Source organism: Narcine bancroftii, chromosome 3, assembly GCF_036971445.1.
Source record: "Narcine bancroftii isolate sNarBan1 chromosome 3, sNarBan1.hap1, whole genome shotgun sequence".
In the NCBI taxonomy this organism is placed as follows: Eukaryota; Metazoa; Chordata; class Chondrichthyes; order Torpediniformes; family Narcinidae; genus Narcine; species Narcine bancroftii.
In genome coordinates, this window is record NC_091471.1 from 96,252,638 (window position 1) to 96,269,581 (window position 16,944).

The following is a 16,944-nucleotide window of genomic DNA, read 5'->3' on the forward strand; positions in this document are numbered from 1 at the left end:
AACAATGAAAAAAGGAAAAAAAAAAGAAAAATAAAGAGTTGGGAGAATGTCAAAAAGAAATATAAAGTCTCAATAATCGAACTTGTGGTTACCAACTGGATGGGCTTTCAAATTTTTAAACCAACATGTTGTAAATATGGACTACAAATTTTCAAAAAAAAGATACTTACTATGTAAATTATGTTATTTTCTCAAGTGGAATACAAATACACAATTTATCATGCTATTTCTTCATCCCTAATTCTGTACCTGATTACCAAGTAATAGCTATGCACTTCCTAGAAACACCTAAAGCTAGTCGTAAAAATTCAATATGATAACTTAGGTCTAACCACTTTAATATTACCCAACAAAAATAACATTGGTCTCTATGGGAGTTTAATCCTTAATATTTTCTCCAAAAAATGTCCTACCTCTCACCAAAATGTTTTACTCGAGGACACTTCCAAGTAGAATGCAAAAGGATCAAACTTCCTGACCACATCTAAAACATAGATCTGATATTATTGGATTCATTTTTTAAGTTTTTGAGGAGTTAAATATAATTGTTGCAAAAATTTATATTGAACCCATCTATACCTTACATTAATTATTTTGTCTATTTTCTTTACATAATTGCATCATCTATTTAAATCATCCTCCAATTTTAATCTTGATTTATGAATTCCTAACTTAGAAGCTTCTTTTTCTGGTAATTTATACATCACCAAAATGAACTTATTCAAGCCACCCTTACATATCAATAATTCTAATTCATTCTGCCTAGGTAATATCAAATTAGGACCTAACTTATCAACCAAGAAAGCCTTAATCGGATAATAACAGAAAAAGGTATTACTTGGAACATTAAATTTTTCCTTCATTCATTGAAAAGTAATAAATTTACCAGCTTCAAAGCAGTTTTCTATTTTCTTAATCCCATTTGACTCCAAATCCTCAAAATTTGATTATCCATAGAAAAACAAAGTCTATTATTTGAGAAATCAAAACTTTTCCACCTATTTCATAATCAATATTATTCCATAACTTAATCAAATGTTTCAAAACAGGCATATCTCTACTTCATATTAACAATTTTGAATTCCATTTGTAAATAAAGTCCTGTATATTGTTTTCTCCTATTTTACTCAATTCTATTTTAAGCCATCCCATTAATAAATTTCAATGGAGCTGCCTTATAATAAATGTTAAAAAGGGGAAGTGCAAACCTCCCAACTCAAACTTCCAGGTCAATTTTTTTCAAAGACATCTTTCCTTTCCATAAAAATATCCTAATACTCAGTGCAAATCCTTAAAAAATTTTTTGAGTGATCCAACAGGGATTTGACTGAAAATGATATTGAACCCTTGGAAAAATATTCATGTTCATGCAATTCTTTACCTACTAGGGTTATCGGCAAATTAATCCACCTCTTTAAATCTTCTTTAATTTTTTAAGGAAAAGGCACATAATTCAATTTATATAAATTATTTAAATAATTATTGACCCTAATATTTAATTCCATCCTCTGACCATTTAAATTGAGCAAATTCTCTACATTGAGGATAATCTCTTTTAACCAAGGGCATAATTTCACTTTTGTCGCAATTAATCTTATAATGTGGCCCTCTGAGGAGTTGAAGTAAATCAGTGCCACCACACCGATGCTCATTAACGATTGTTTTTATTCAAATTCAGCGCACCCCTTTAAGGGCAGCATGAGATCAGTCACCTGGTGCATTGTGATGTCATAATCGCTGCCCAGGCCGTGTGCTGGAAGGGACACTGGAGTCAAGAAGAAACACCTAATGACGCCATCTCCTAATGGCTCTCCCACCACGTGGCAATACAAGTGGGGCTGGTTCGCCCTTAGGCTGTGCGCCACCACAATAACCTAATATTGCACCATATTCTTCCAGTCTTATATATAGTTTATGCAAAGAATTTTGGGGGGTCTGTCATATAAACCAAAACATCATCAGCAAATAAATTAATCTTATGTTGCTCTTGACTAACTTTTATACCCTTAATGTTAGAATCTTGTCTTATTAACTCTGCTAAAGATTTTATTGCTGAAACAAACAAAATTGGAAATAAAGGACATCTTTATCTACTTGATCTAGACCATAGATTATCAAGGTGGGGCATGGGAATATTTTGGTGAGGCATGGGTTTAAAGAATATTTTAGTGGGGCAAAGGAATATGTTGGGAAATAATTAACAATTTGGTTTAAAAAAAAACTCCTTATGTTGCTGTGAAAGATGTGACTTGGCAATACTGTCAGTACAACATAATTGTGGTAACTTTCAAATAAAATCACTTTGTTCTTTTTATTTTCATAACATGTGTTTTTCTCTTCCAATGTTTCTCTGTTGTTTCTCCATTGTTTCTCTTATTTTAACTGTTAACATTATAAGTATATTTTTTTCTGATCGGTCTTATTATCATCCATTTCACATGATCTCATTGGTGATGAGGAATCCAAATGATCTCAATGATCATGTCTCCATTCATACCCCTTTACTTTTTTTAGTTCAGTAGTGAGTGAGACCTGTATCTGTATGTATCTTTGTGCACTAGCGTATTGATGGGGGGTGGGGGGTGAGGGGGGGTGGGTGGTCTTCCCCAGGCACCAACCTGATGGGAACACCAAAATCGGAAAAAAATAGGGACCCCAGAAGGTGAAGCACGAGGCAAGTCCAATTTGATGAACTCTCTGCGAGAAAAAAAATGCCAGAAATTGCTTATGTTTTTTTTTAAATGTCTTTTCAAGTCAGTATTCTTCCTTCGATTCCACCATTACTTTTATTACATTTTTCAATTTTAAGACATTAAAATATTGAATAAACAGTTTCAGGGAGCTCGTGCTGTTGTATTAATTTGTTTCAGTCAGTTCGCACTGTTGTATATTCAAAATGAGCAGACCAAGCAAGCAAAAGATTTAACAATATTCAGTGGAATTCTTGAAATTTGGGTTTATACCTGCTGTACACAATGAACGCGCACCTTTTTGCCTATTATGCCAACAGACTTTGACAAATGAATCAATGAAAGCTGCGCATCTTGAAGCTCATTTGAGGGCAAAATATCCTTACCATGTCAATTTGAAACTGGAATATTTGAAATCACTTCATTATTCACTGCACAAAATACAGCCTTGAATCTATTGGTTGAATATGGGTGAGGGAACTAATGCTGCTACAAAAGTCATTGTTGACCATTTGAAAATGTTTGTTACCAACTTCAATGATAGATTTTATGATTTAAAGGCAATAGATTTTCCCAGAACATAATAGATTGGTTAACCAAGCCATTGCTGATGGACTTAGCTGAAATTCCAGTGCAATACCAAGAGGAGCTATCTAAGTTGCAACATGATGAATCTGTGAAAACTCTGTTCAAGGTGAAAGCAACCATGATGTGGCTGTCTAACGACATTGAAGAAGTACCCAAACTTGACTACTTTAGCAAGGGAACTATTGATACATTTTCCATCACCTTATTCAGTAGAATGTGGCTTCAGTGGTGTTAGTGATTTGGTACAAGCTAAGAGAAACCGACTGAAATTAAAAACAAAAACTTGGAGATTTATGGTTTAAACTAACAAAATTAGTCCATCAAATCAAAAAGAATCTGCAGCCAGTGTCAGGAACAAGGTTCCCACTGAAGTGATGACAATTGTTAAATGTATGTTTGACATATATTTAATTAAAATTTCTTTTGAATATATAACATATTTCTACTAATCGTGGGGCATACATTTTTTTGAAAAATTAAAATTGGGCCAAGGGCTAAAAAGGTTGAGAACCATTGATGTAGTCAGTGGAAAAGCAAAATAAATTTGTCCATTGGTTACAAATTTAGCAGAGGGATTTTTATATAAAGATTTAACCCAATTAATAAATGTAGATCCAAAACCAAGATTTTCTAATACCTTAAATAAATAATTCCATTCTAATCGATCAAAAGCCTTCTCAGCTTCTAAAGTTACTTCCACCAATAAATCACCCTTCTCTTAAAATGAATGTAATAAACTATCAATCTCGCAACATTATTGGCAGATTGGTGTTTTTTTAATAAAACCAGTTTGATCCATATGAATTAAGTTCAGTAGATATCTAGCCACTCTGCCAAAATTTTAGCAATAATTTTATAATCAGCATTTAATAAAGATATTGGCCTGTAAGGTTCAGCTTTTAACAAATCTTTGTCTTTCGAAGGTATCACAGTTATAATTGCATTTGAAAAAAAAATTCCAGTAGAGAATGAGTTTCTGCTGCTTGTTTCAACACCCCTATAAAAGGAGATATTAATAAATCCTTAAATTTCTTATATAAAAAAAACATTTGGAAAACCATCCTCTTCTGGTGACTTCCCACTTTGCAAAGAACTAAGAACATCACTAATTTATCTTGCCATAAATGGAGCATCTAAATCTTTTTGATCTTGACAATTTAAGGTAGATAAACTAATTTGAGACAGAAATTATCAATTTTAACCTCATCACGATTAATCTTGGATCTGTATAAATTAAAATAAATATCCTTAAATGAATCATTTATTTCTTGAGGTTTATAAGTAATCTCATTAGAATTATTTGTAATAGCATTAATTATTCTAGAGGTTTGTTCTGCCTTCAATTGTTAAACTAAAACTTTATGTGCTCCTTCTCCCAATTCATAAAACTTTTGTTTAGTTCTCTCAATTAATTTTTCAGTTCTAAGACTAGATCGTATCATAATAAAAGTTCTTCTTTATTAAACTTTTCCTTTATTTCCCAGAACCATTTCTCTGAAAATCTTTTTCCAAACCCAAAAATCATGTCTATAAGAATAAAAAAAGAATGTGTGGCAGTCCATATCCTCATGGTGAACCGGCCCCGCTTGTATCGCCACGTGGCGGGGCAGCCATGGAGAAATGGCATCTCAGAAGTTTCTCTCTGACTCCAGCATCCCTTACAGCGCGCACCCTGGGCAGCAATTATGATGTCACAATCCACCGGGTGACTGAGCTCATGATGCCCTTAAAGGGGCACACTGAATTTGAATAAAAATAGTCATTAACGACCCTCAACGTGATGGCTGTGTTTCTTCCATTGCACACACTGCCACAGTGGTGACCCCGATGAGCCAAGACATTTTTTCTGGACTCAAAACACCATGGATTCAGTAGAGGTTAATGCTGTCTCCATCAAGTTTCCCCCCTTTTGGACCCACCAACCGAGAACGTGGTTCAGGCAGGCGGAAGCACAATTTCAACACTGCAACATCTCCTCAGACGCCACGATGTTCTATCATGTCGTGAGTGCTCTCGACCAAGATATGGCACCGAGGGTGGATGACATCATCCACCACCCCCCAGCTACGGGCAAGTACACCGCCCTCAAAGACCTGCTGCTTGGAACTTTTGGTCTAAATCCCCAGCAACAGGCTTCCAGGCTCCTTCACCTAGATGGGCTTGGGGACCGTAGTCCGACGGCACTGATGGATGAAATGCTGGTCCTGGCAGAAGACCACAAGCCTTGTTTTCTCTTCCGCCAGATATTCCTGGAACAGATGCCAGAGGACATCCAGCTGCTCCTCACAGATGAAGACTTCTCAAATCCGAGGAGAGCAGCAGCCGTGCAGATGCCCTCTGGCACATGAAGAGGAAGAACGAGGCAGCCTTCAACCAGGTGACATGACCAGGAGCCACTGGACTGCAAGCTGCTCCTAAGACCAAGCCAAAGGAGGGCCAGTCGGCCTGGTGTTTCTACCACTAGCGCTGGGGAACGCAAGCCCGTAATTGCCACCAGCCCTGTGGGTTTCAGAGAAATGACCAGGCCAGCCGCCATTGATGGCTAAGACGGCTGGCCACACAAACAGCCTCCTTCATGTGATGGAGAGATCCACTGGCCGCCATTTCCTGGTGGTACAGGGACTGAGCTTAGCGTCCTTCCCCCACAGCATTAGAGACTCGCACTCGATCTCGAGGTCCAACCCTGCAGGCGGACAACGGCTCACCAGCAGGACCTACAGCACCCGCAGGGCACAGATCCAGATTGGGAAGGAAAATTTCCACTGGAGGTTCGTCCTAGCCTCCGTGGGCACTGTGCCGTTAGGGGCCGACTTCCTCAGAGCTCAGGGGCTACTGGTTGACATGAAGGGCAAAAGGCTGTTCAATGCCTGAATGTTCCACTCCACCCGACTGAACGCAGCAGAAGCCCGCAGGCCCGAAATCGCTGCCATAGCCGCTGCCAGGGACAAGTTCGACAAGATCCTCTACGAATTCCCTGCCATCTTAGAGCAACAGTTCAACGCCGCCCTGCCCCAGCATGGGGTCTTCCACCACATTGCCACACAGGGCACCCCGCTGCACACTAGACCCAGATGGCTTCTGTCCAAGAAGCTCCACCAGGCAAAGTAGGAGGTCTCCAGGCTTCAGGAACTGGGAATCGTCCGGCGCTCGGACAGCGCCTGGGCATCGCCACTCCATATGGTCCTGAAGTCATCCAGGTGCTGCAGATCTTGTGGGGACTACTGTCGGTTGAATGATGCAACCAACCCCGACAGGTACCTGGTGCCCCACATACAGGACTTCTCCGCCAACATCCTCGGCACATGGGTCTTCTCAATGTGGACCTCATGCAGGGATACCATCAGATCTCAGTGCATCCAGACGATGTGGGCAAGACGGCCATTATCACCTCATTCTGCCTCTTCGAGTTCCTGCAAATGTCCTTCAGTCTGAAGAACGTGGCCCAAATGTTCCAGCACCTTATGAATGCAGTTGGAAAAGACCAGGTCTTTGTGTTTATTTACCTGGACGATATTCTCATTGCCTGTCGCAACTGCGATGAACACAAAGCCCACCTCTGCACACTCTATGCATGGCTGGCGGATGTTGGCCTCACGGTCAATGTGAGTTTGGCAAGGAGTCCCTCCATTTCCTGGGGCACACCATTTCCGTGGCTGGGGCCGCGGCAGCACCAGAGAAGGTAGCGACTGTTCAACGATTCCCCAAACCCTTCATCCTGAAAGGCCTCCAAGAGTTCACGGGAATGGTGAACTTTTACCATCATTTCATCCCTATGTACTATGTACCCATCGTTTGTGCTCATAGCCACCAAAGTAAAGACTTTATCGTGGTCATAGGAGGCGGAAATGGCTTTCATCATGACAAAGGAGGCTCTAGCCAGTGCCACGCTGCTGGTGCACCCGTGGCTGGAGGCGCACACAGCACTCTCCTCAGCTACGGCAGTTGGGGGGAGTTTTGGACCAGAGGCTCGATGGAAAATGGCGCCCGTTGGCCTTTTTCAACAAGCAACTGCGCCCGCCATAGCTCAAATACAGTGCCTTTGACCGGGATGTCTTCATCTGTATCTGGCCATCCGCCATTTCCAATACTTCCTCGAGGGGAGGCCATTCACAGCCTTCACAGATCACAAGCCCCTCACTCAAGCACTGGCGATGGCCATGGATCCGTGGTCTGCCAGACAGCAGCGCCACCTCTCATACATATCTGATGTTGACTGACATCCGACACAGGGACGGCAAGGACAATGTAGTGGCAGATGTGCTCTCCCATCCAGCCATCAACACTCTCGTACCTGGCCTGGATTACGAACAACTGGTTCAGGCATGGAGGAATGATGCGGAGACGCAGGACATGTGGACACCACATCCACCGACGAAAACCTGCTGGCGGACCTACGCAGGCGACTGGCCTCCCTTGCGCCCCCATCCCCGGCATGCCATGGCACCCACCCATTTCATCCCCCAAAGAGCTCAACTCGGCCCAGTTCATTTTCGCGTGGAGGGGACCACAAGGTGCACCGCTACAGCGACTGTACTAGGAGCCATACAAAGATTTGCACTGGTCAGGCCGAACATTCACCCTGGATGTTGGGAGGAGAGAGGAACTTTTTATGGTGGACTGCTGAAGGCGGCCCATCTGGACATCATAGCCAGTGCAGATGGCCGCGCCCAAGTGCCAGGGTTGGCCGCCAAAGCGACAGGACGCGGAGCCGGTTCTGGGGGGAGGGTTTTGTGGCGGCGCACATCCTCATGGCGAACCTGCCACATGGCAGGTCAGCCATGGGGAAATGGCATCGTCAGAGGTTTCTCTCTGACTCCAGCATCCCTTCCAGTGCACACCCTGGGCAGCGATTATGATGTCACAATGCATCAGGTGACTGAGTTCATGCTGCCCTTAAAGGGACGGGCTGAATTTGAATTAAAAACAGTCATTAACGACCCTCAACGTGATGGCTGTGTTTCTTCCACTGCTCACACCACCACAAATAATCCTTTTCCTTCAGATTTAACCATTGCCAAATATCTATCAAATTCAAATTTTTCATCAAATTCAAAATCCTTTTTGCAGTTTTAGTCCTGGTAACTGCCTTCTGTGGTTTATTCAAAATTGGATCAAGACAACAATTAAAATCTCCTCCAGTTAAAACCTTTTCTTGAGCCTCATCAAGATGAATAAAAGAATCATGAATAAATCTTTCATTGACAACATTAGGTGCCGATATACTCATAAATGTCAACAACTCTGAATAGTTTTGACAATGTACCAAAACAAACCTTCCAGCAGGATCTGTGACCACAGATTGAATCTTAGCAGGTAAATTCTTATTAATCAAAATAGAAACCCCTTTTGCTTTCAATTAAATGATGAAGCTGCCACTTGACCTACACAATCACTTTTTAATTTTTGATGCACGTTTTTAGTTAAATGCATCTCTTGTTAAAAAAAAGCAATATCAACTTTCATTTTTTTAATATAAGGCAAATCTTATTTTTCTGTTGATTAAGCCTGTTTATATTACAACTTAGAAAATTTAATATGCCATTTCTTAAATCCAAAAATTAAAGAGCTCTCGCCACCCTCCATTGGACTCCTGCTCCACAAAAACCTTCAATTGCATTTGACTCGAAGAAACCAGAAAAAAAGTACTGATATATTAAAAAATATATAGTACTATTCCTTCTATTGTGTGGGAAGTGGCCTTCTCCACAAAAGAACACATGGTTCTGGAAGGACAAGACAAAAAGTCCACCTCCCCCACACAGAATATACATTGATTAATTAAACAGTTCATTTATAAGAATAAAAATCTTCTTCAGGGTCTTTATTCACTTGGTCATCATCAATTTCAACCAATTGTTGCTGCTTGGACACCTGATTTGTTCCGTTGAGCGCATGTTGATCCTGTAATGTCTGCAGTTCGATTGTCTTCTTCTGGACTCCAGCGCCATCTTCGCTGGCTCCCCCAAGAGATGGTGCTGGAGTCGTATGAATCCTTGCCGGCACAACACAAGTCGCTCTTGGAGGAAGAGGAACTTGAGCCCAAAGTTCCATCATTAAGGTAGGCTCAACTTCTTCATCTGTACTAACCTCTTTCTTAGTTGTTTGAATCTTTCCTTGTAGCCATAGTATATCAATTAATGAATAATTCCTTAAGTTTTTAAGTTTAAGGATTTTTTTTTTAATTCTTAAAGTCGGATTTTAATTAATTCTGCCAGGGGAGGTGTATTTCCACATCTCCAACCTATACCATCACGCCACGTCACATATTTTAGTTGTTAAAATATTCTGTTTGTGGGTAAATTTATGAATTTTAGAACAACATCATTTTCATATTTTAAAATACTGTATATGTATAACTTCCAATCAATCAAATCTTCAAAAGTTGAAATCTTTAAAAATTAAAAACTTTCTCTAATTACTGAATTCAAAAGAAGCAAAATTATATAAACTTGTCCTGAACCTCAATAACATCACAGGCAAAGAATGTAACTATTGATGATGCTATTTTATATAAAGGATACAAAGGCACAAAAAGATATACTGTAGCCGACTGGAAAGGCTCCTTTTATACAGTTGGAGTTCCCACCGTTTGTTTGATTGCCTGACATCAGCTGCATGAATAACAATAGTGGGCAGGAACATTCTTGCATGAATACCCTTTTTCCCCAGCCTGTTACTGATCTGTTAGCTGGGCAGCTTGGCCAGCACCATTTTAGGGCTGCTGGTCTTGCAGGTTTTGCCTATTCAGGCAAAGGCTAGGAGAAGGTAACTCTGACTTCAAATCCCCGGGCTTGGCTCGCCCAGCCATCAGTACCTGGAAAGAACCCCAGCTATGGGCAAATATCACATGTCAGTCTAGCAGCAGGGGCTGGCAGCTGTGACAGAGCACGGGAAACAGTTTCTCTAGCAGTCTGCAGCAGCAAACTCGGTGGGCGAAGGATCCGTAAGGACAATGGCCAGCGAGCACGGTCTTGGAACAAACGTCTGTGGGTCAATCCTGCACCACTCTGGCTGTCGTGCCTCGCACTTCGCCAGGGCCAGTGGTGTGGAACCGAGAGGGTGGCATTTGTCCTGGGCACATGGTGCCTAAAGCTCCATGGAAAATAGAACAAAAGTTCTGTGAGGACAGAAGAGCTCCAAGGCACTATGTTCATCTTCGCTTGCGAAGGGATGGGGCCATGAGAAAGAGCGGTCTTGTACATCTCCAGCTTTCAACCGCGTTGGTTCGCTGTGTTAAGGGACGTGTTACAGTGTGTTATACTGCTGTTTACTAAACTGTGCTGGCTTGATCTCCATAGTGGCAGGCTGCCACAATACAGTATAAAACATTTACTTGACTTTGTGGAACTGAAATATACTTATTCACAGAGATTGAATTAGCAAGGCCTATTTTCTTGGGAAAAGGATGGTTTGTGGAAATGGAGATCTTTAAGATCAGGAAATTATTTTGATAGGGTAGATATGTATTTCATATTATGAGCTAGAATTGAATGAGGACCACAGATATATGGAATACACATGTAAATCGAATTGGAAATTCAAATAAATTCCTTTACAAAGAAAGGATTAAAATTCGAATTCACTGTGCCAAACAGCTTTGATGCACTTAAGGGAAGCTAGTGAAACATATAAAGGAGGAAATAATTAAGTGTGTTCATGAAAATGGTTGGCAGGAGTGTGTTCAGCCTAATCATCAATGCATTGCTTATTTGTGTGGGAAAAATAAGTTGCAAATAGAGTAAAAGATAAAAGATAATAATTCCTCAGCTTTATTTAAATATATATTGTATAATGGTTCACTTTGAAGAAAATTGATTGATGGAAATCAATGACAATGAATAACATCATTACATTGGTTTAACTATGCTAATAAAGAAAAGTTATCATACCCACAACATTAAGAGAAATCTCATCAGTTACTTTAAGAGCCTGTCTACATTTTATTAGTGTTGACAAATAATATATAGTAGCGGCCCATGCACGGAGATGTGGACAGCCCACAAAATGGGCGACAAACTCAGTGACCATGCATAGCTGGGGAACTATGGCGGGAATGCCAGCTAATCCCAGGCCAGTGCTCTGATGATGTGCGGCCCTGTCATCAGTGCCTGCGGCCCACATAAGTGCAATGGCCAGAGCAATAAATCAGTCACGATTCCAAGGCTTGGTGTGCATGACGTTCTCCTCCATGCTCGCATAGCACGAATGCTACATTGGTGACCCAGCAACCATCCACACAGTCTCACTCAGGTTCCAAAGGTTTTGGGTGTCGCAACCACACATGTGGTTTGAGCAGGCCAAGGCTCATTTCCAGCTTCAACATATCGCCTCCGAAGTGAGCACTCTTGATCAAAATACAGCAGTAAGGGTCATAGATTTCCTATGGCAGCCTCCAGAGCAAGGCAAATATACAACCCTCAAAGAGCTGTTAACCCACACATTCGGGCTCTCTCAGCACAATTGCTGCATATAGATGAATTGGGGGCCAGGGCCCCGTCTGCACTAATGAGTGAGATGCTCACTCTAACTGAGGGCCACAAGCCTTGCCAGCTCTTTGAACAGATCTTTCTGGAGCAGACTCTTGTTCATGGACGAGGACTTCAACAACCCTCGGAGAGTTCCAGCCCGGGCAGACATACTCTGGAGAGCAAAGATACCAGTGCCATCATAGATCACATCAGCAAGCCCCACAAACAGCTGCCTGGGAGTCCAATACCAGCAGAAAGGCAAGTTAATGCGCTGGAACAGTTCTGCTTCCATCATCAGCGATGGGGTGCAGAGGCCTGTCGATGCCGCCCACCCTACAGGTTTCCAGAAAATGCCCTGGTCAACTGTTGTTGATGGCTGCGGTGGTTGGCCCATGTGATAGCCTCCTCTATATCTGGGACTCCTTGTCAGGCAGGTGTTTCTGGTCGACAATGGCACCAAGATAAGCATCCTAACCCTCGAAGGTCTCGACACCAACCATGGAACCATGGCCCAGCACTGAGGGTGGCCAACAGCTCCTCCATTGGACTTTTGGTACCAGCACCATTCACCTTCGGTTCGGCAACAACTGCTTTACATGGACCTTCACCTTTGCAGCAGTGGCATAACCACTCCTGGGAGCTGACTTCTTTCGTACCCACTGCCTGCTTGTCAATATCAAAGGACAACACTTGGTGCATGCCAAAACTTTTCTGACTCTGCCTCTGGGGAAGCCAAGCTACCCACCTTGATTCTATAATGCGTTTCAGGCAACAAATTTGTCCACATCCTGGCAGATTTCCACTCAACAGTTCTCCGTGCTGAACCAAAGCTCAACGTAAGGCACCACATTTTGACCAAGGGCACTTGCTCTTCCATAGACACTTCCTTACTTTGTCTTTTTCTTCAATTATTTTTCAATTATTTGCACTCTGATGTTGCCACAACAATGAATTCTAATTCTGATTCTAATATACTGGCAATTTTGGTTCAATGAGAACAAAATGGCAATAAACTGTAAAACATTATAGTCCGAACTTGATTGTTTAAACTTTATTTGTGTTTTAAAATATTCGAACAATTACGCATAAATATATTTATGAAGATGAAGACAAACAATGGGTCTGTATTTCACCATTTTCTATCTCCCTTTCTTAAATAATGGGTTGCATTTGGTACTTTCCAAATTTTGGAAACCATTCCAAAATATGTGGGAATTTTGAAAGAAAATAAGAAGTGCACACATTATTTCCACAGCTATCTCTTTCAAACGCTTGAGATTAAATCATTAGGTCACAGAATTTGGGAGTTATGGAGTGGTACAACAGAGAAACAAAGCCTTTCACTCACAAAGTCTATGCTATCAAGAAAGATCATAAAACCATAAGACAGAGGAGAAGAAATAGGCCATTTAGCCCATTGAGTCCACCATAATTTTAATGCCCTAGCTAATCAAGAATCTATCAATCTCTGCCTTAAAACACCCAATGATCTGGCCTCCACAACTGCCTGTGGCAACATATTCCACAGATTTAGTATCCTCTGGCTGAAGAAATTCCACCACATCTCTGTTCTATTTGAAAACTCTCCAATCCTGATGTGCCCTCTTAAACAATACTCTCTCACCTTGGGAAACAACCTTTCTGCATCTACTGTGTCCATGCCTTTCAACATTTGAAATGTTTCATTTGAAATGTCCCCCCTCGTTCTCCTAAATTGCAACAAGTACAGATCAAGAGATGTCAAATAATAACCCTTTGACTTTTGGAATCATCCTTGTGAACCTCCTCTGAACCCTCTCGAACATCAGCACATCCTTTCTTAAATTAGATCCTTATCAAACAAGATTTTTATCCCTAATGACTTTTTCACCACTCAAGGTTTGGACTTCCTACTATCGACAGAAACTTGGTTAAATACTGACAAGACTGCTCCATTGCATGAGCATTGCCCACACAACCGTGACTTTCTAGGTGCACACACCTTCTGGATGGGGTGGAGGTTTATCTGTTGTGTTCAAAAAGCAATACAAATGCGTTTTATTGAATTCAGGTTATTTCTCCTCCTACGAAGTCCAACTAATTAAAGTGGGTACAATTAACTCCTTTTTAATCGTTCTGGTATATCACCCACCAAAAAATACATAAGGATTTTATCACTCAGTTTGCAGACTTCTTTTCAAACAACATGCCCAACTTCGATTGAGTTCTGATTCTTGGTGATTTCAACATCCACATGTGCAGTCCAACCAAACCTCTTGTACGTGGAACTTGGAACTGCTTCCAACAGGACCCACTCATAAGCTAGGACATACTCTTGATCTAGTCCTGTCATTTGATTAATCTATTAACATCCCAGTATAAATTGATACCCATGTGTCAGAGCATATAGCAGTCACTTTCAATCTAGCCCTCTCTCGCTCCCCAAACAAACCAAGTCTTCCTATACACTGCTCTGGCTAAATTAACTCACAAACCATGAATAGGTTCTCAGAAGCCCTTATAGCTGCCCCAAGTACTACCATCATGGATATGCTCCCTCCTCACCTCAACACGGAGGGACTTTCGTTCCTTTTTAATACCATCTGTTCTTCTATCCTGAATACAATAGTCCCATTCAAAGTGAAAAAAACCTAAGCTCAAGACTGCACCTTGGCTCAACAACATCACTAATGCCCTGAGGAGGGAGTGTAGGTTAGCCAAACATCAGTGGAAGGAAGACAAATTACAAATTTCACTTGAAATTCTGAAAAACTACCTGCACACATATCAAGAAACACTAAAGGCTGAAAGAACAAAATTCTTTGCGAACCTAATTTCCAACAACTCACAAAATCTTGTTCAGTACCATCAACTCAATCATTGGACACGCACCTAACACCAGCTCTGATGCTTCACTTACCAATTGCAAAGAATTTTAAAAATTCTTTAAACAAAGACGAGAATATCAGGACCAACATTTCCCCCTCCACCTGGAATCTAACTGTACCACAACTCTGTTCATCCAACCATGGCTGTTTTAGCCCAATCACACTACCCACCCTTAGAAAGATTGTGTTCGCCAGGAAGCTGACAAACTGCCCCCTTGACATTATCCACACTCCCCTCCTGAGGGATGATTTCAATGCAGCGGATCCATGCATCCTCTATTATTAACAGTTCCTTAGCCACTGAGACAGTTCCAATTTGCTTCAAGCGTGCTGATGACCAGCACCTATTTCTAAACTGCCATTCCTGTCAAAGGGCCTCGAAAAAGTTGTTCTTAGCCAATTGTATCCTACCTACATCAAAACAACATATTAGAAAAATTCCAGTCAGGTTATAAGGCCCACCATAGCACAGAGTCAGCCTTACTAAGAGTATACAATGATATGCTACTCTCCACTGACTCAGGAAGGCCCATCATTCTAATTCTCCTTGACCTTACTGATGCGTTCCATACGGTGGATCATGCTATTTTAATAGATCACCTCCCGCAGAAGGTCTGAGTCATCAGAATAGCCCTGAATTGGTTAAAACTTATCTCAGTGATAGGACTTTCTCAGTCAACATGGGTAAATTTTCATCCTCATCGACTACCCTTTCGTGCGGGGTCCCACAAGGGTCTATTCTTGGCCCCATTCTCTTCTCCTTTTACATGCTTTCTCTCGTTCATATCATCCAAAAACATGGCATTTCCTTCTTCTGCTATGTTAATGACATGCAGCCCTATCTCCCCCTGAAGCCCAACGATCAATCAAAGACAACCGGCCTCAATGGCCGGAGAACATAAAGTGCTGATTGCTCAAAACTTCCTGCCGCTAAACAAAGGCAAATCTGACATCATCCTATTTGGCTCCTCCTCCCCCCCCCCCCCCAACTCCACCAAAATTATCAGCAATATCACTGACAACTTAGCCACCCTCGTTATACCACACGTCAAATCCCCTGGTGTGATATTCGATTCCAACTTCAAGCTTACAAACAAGTCAATGCAGTCGTAAAGGATAGCTTTTTGCAGCTCCATACTATTGCCAAAATCAAATCATTCCTGTTACTGATAGACTTCAAGAAAGTTATCCATGGCCTCATTTTCTCCCATTTAGACTACTATAATTCTCTTTACAAGGGAATTAGTTGGTCAAATGATTCAGAATGCAGCATCAAGGCTCCTGACAGGAGCTAAGAAAAGGGACCACATCACCCCTATTCTCACCTCCCTTCACTAGTTGCCAGTATGGCTCAGAATATATTTTAAGTTCTACAGTCTGTTTACAAAGCCATCAATGGACTAGCTCCCTCCTACATCACTGATCTCCTAACACTCTACTCCACTTCAAGATCCCTCAGATCAGCCAATTCCATGTTCAAATTGCAAACTCAGGGCAGATTGCACCTTCACGATAGCAACCCCTAAACTGTGGAACAATATTCCTCTATCCATCAGATCAACCCCTTCCTTTAACGCTTTTAAAACCAGGCTGAAGTTGTATTTTTACTTGCAAGTGTTTTGGTGATTGTTGATTGTTACCATGTTGTGTGTACAATTCTAAACCTCAGGTACCCTTTTTATACTGCACTTTAAATAGCTGCTTAAGTTAAGATGTAATTTATGACATTAAGCTCCAAGGACATTAAACGCCAAATGACATCCATCCTTCAGCCACAATTCCACGATCTCCACATCATCATGCCTGCCAATGTGTAATTGGTCTTCAAGGTTATCCACTTTATTTCTTATGCTGAGTGCATTTAAATATTAAACCTTTAGCCCTTTATTTGCTACTTTTGACTGATCCAGAGTTTATCCAACTCCATCTCCAATTTCCTAACATGGTCTGTAAAGAGCTGCAGATGAAGTCGTCAAGGATACTGTTGGCCTCCCTGACTATTCACATTCCCCAAGAGGAGAATGTCCTTTTCCTGACTATTAAAGAGGAAAGAGTTAGAAAAACCTGTCTTTACCCTGCCTCAACTCCTAACCTCCACTCTCCCTCTGCTCACCGAAGCCTCTTGAACCAAAGCCTCCTATTCCCACTCCTACACTGGGGCTCTCAAACCAAAGCCACATATTTCCACTCCTACACTGAGCCTATCCCATTCCTACACGAGGCTATCGCAATGGCTGCTCCGACTGTGCTTGCTTCACTTTTATTGATTTCTACTGATGAATCGTGATTTGATTGGTCCACTAAAGCACCGTGGCCCATGAACACTCCTTT

General features: G+C 41.5%; 1 protein-coding gene across 18 annotated transcripts in view; it reads right to left on the reverse strand.

Moving 5' to 3' along the window:
* The window catches only part of tusc3 (tumor suppressor candidate 3), a 548,930-nt gene that overhangs the window by 308,060 nt on the left and 223,926 nt on the right, over nucleotides 1–16,944 (reverse strand). The gene's annotated exons all lie outside the window — the stretch shown is intronic.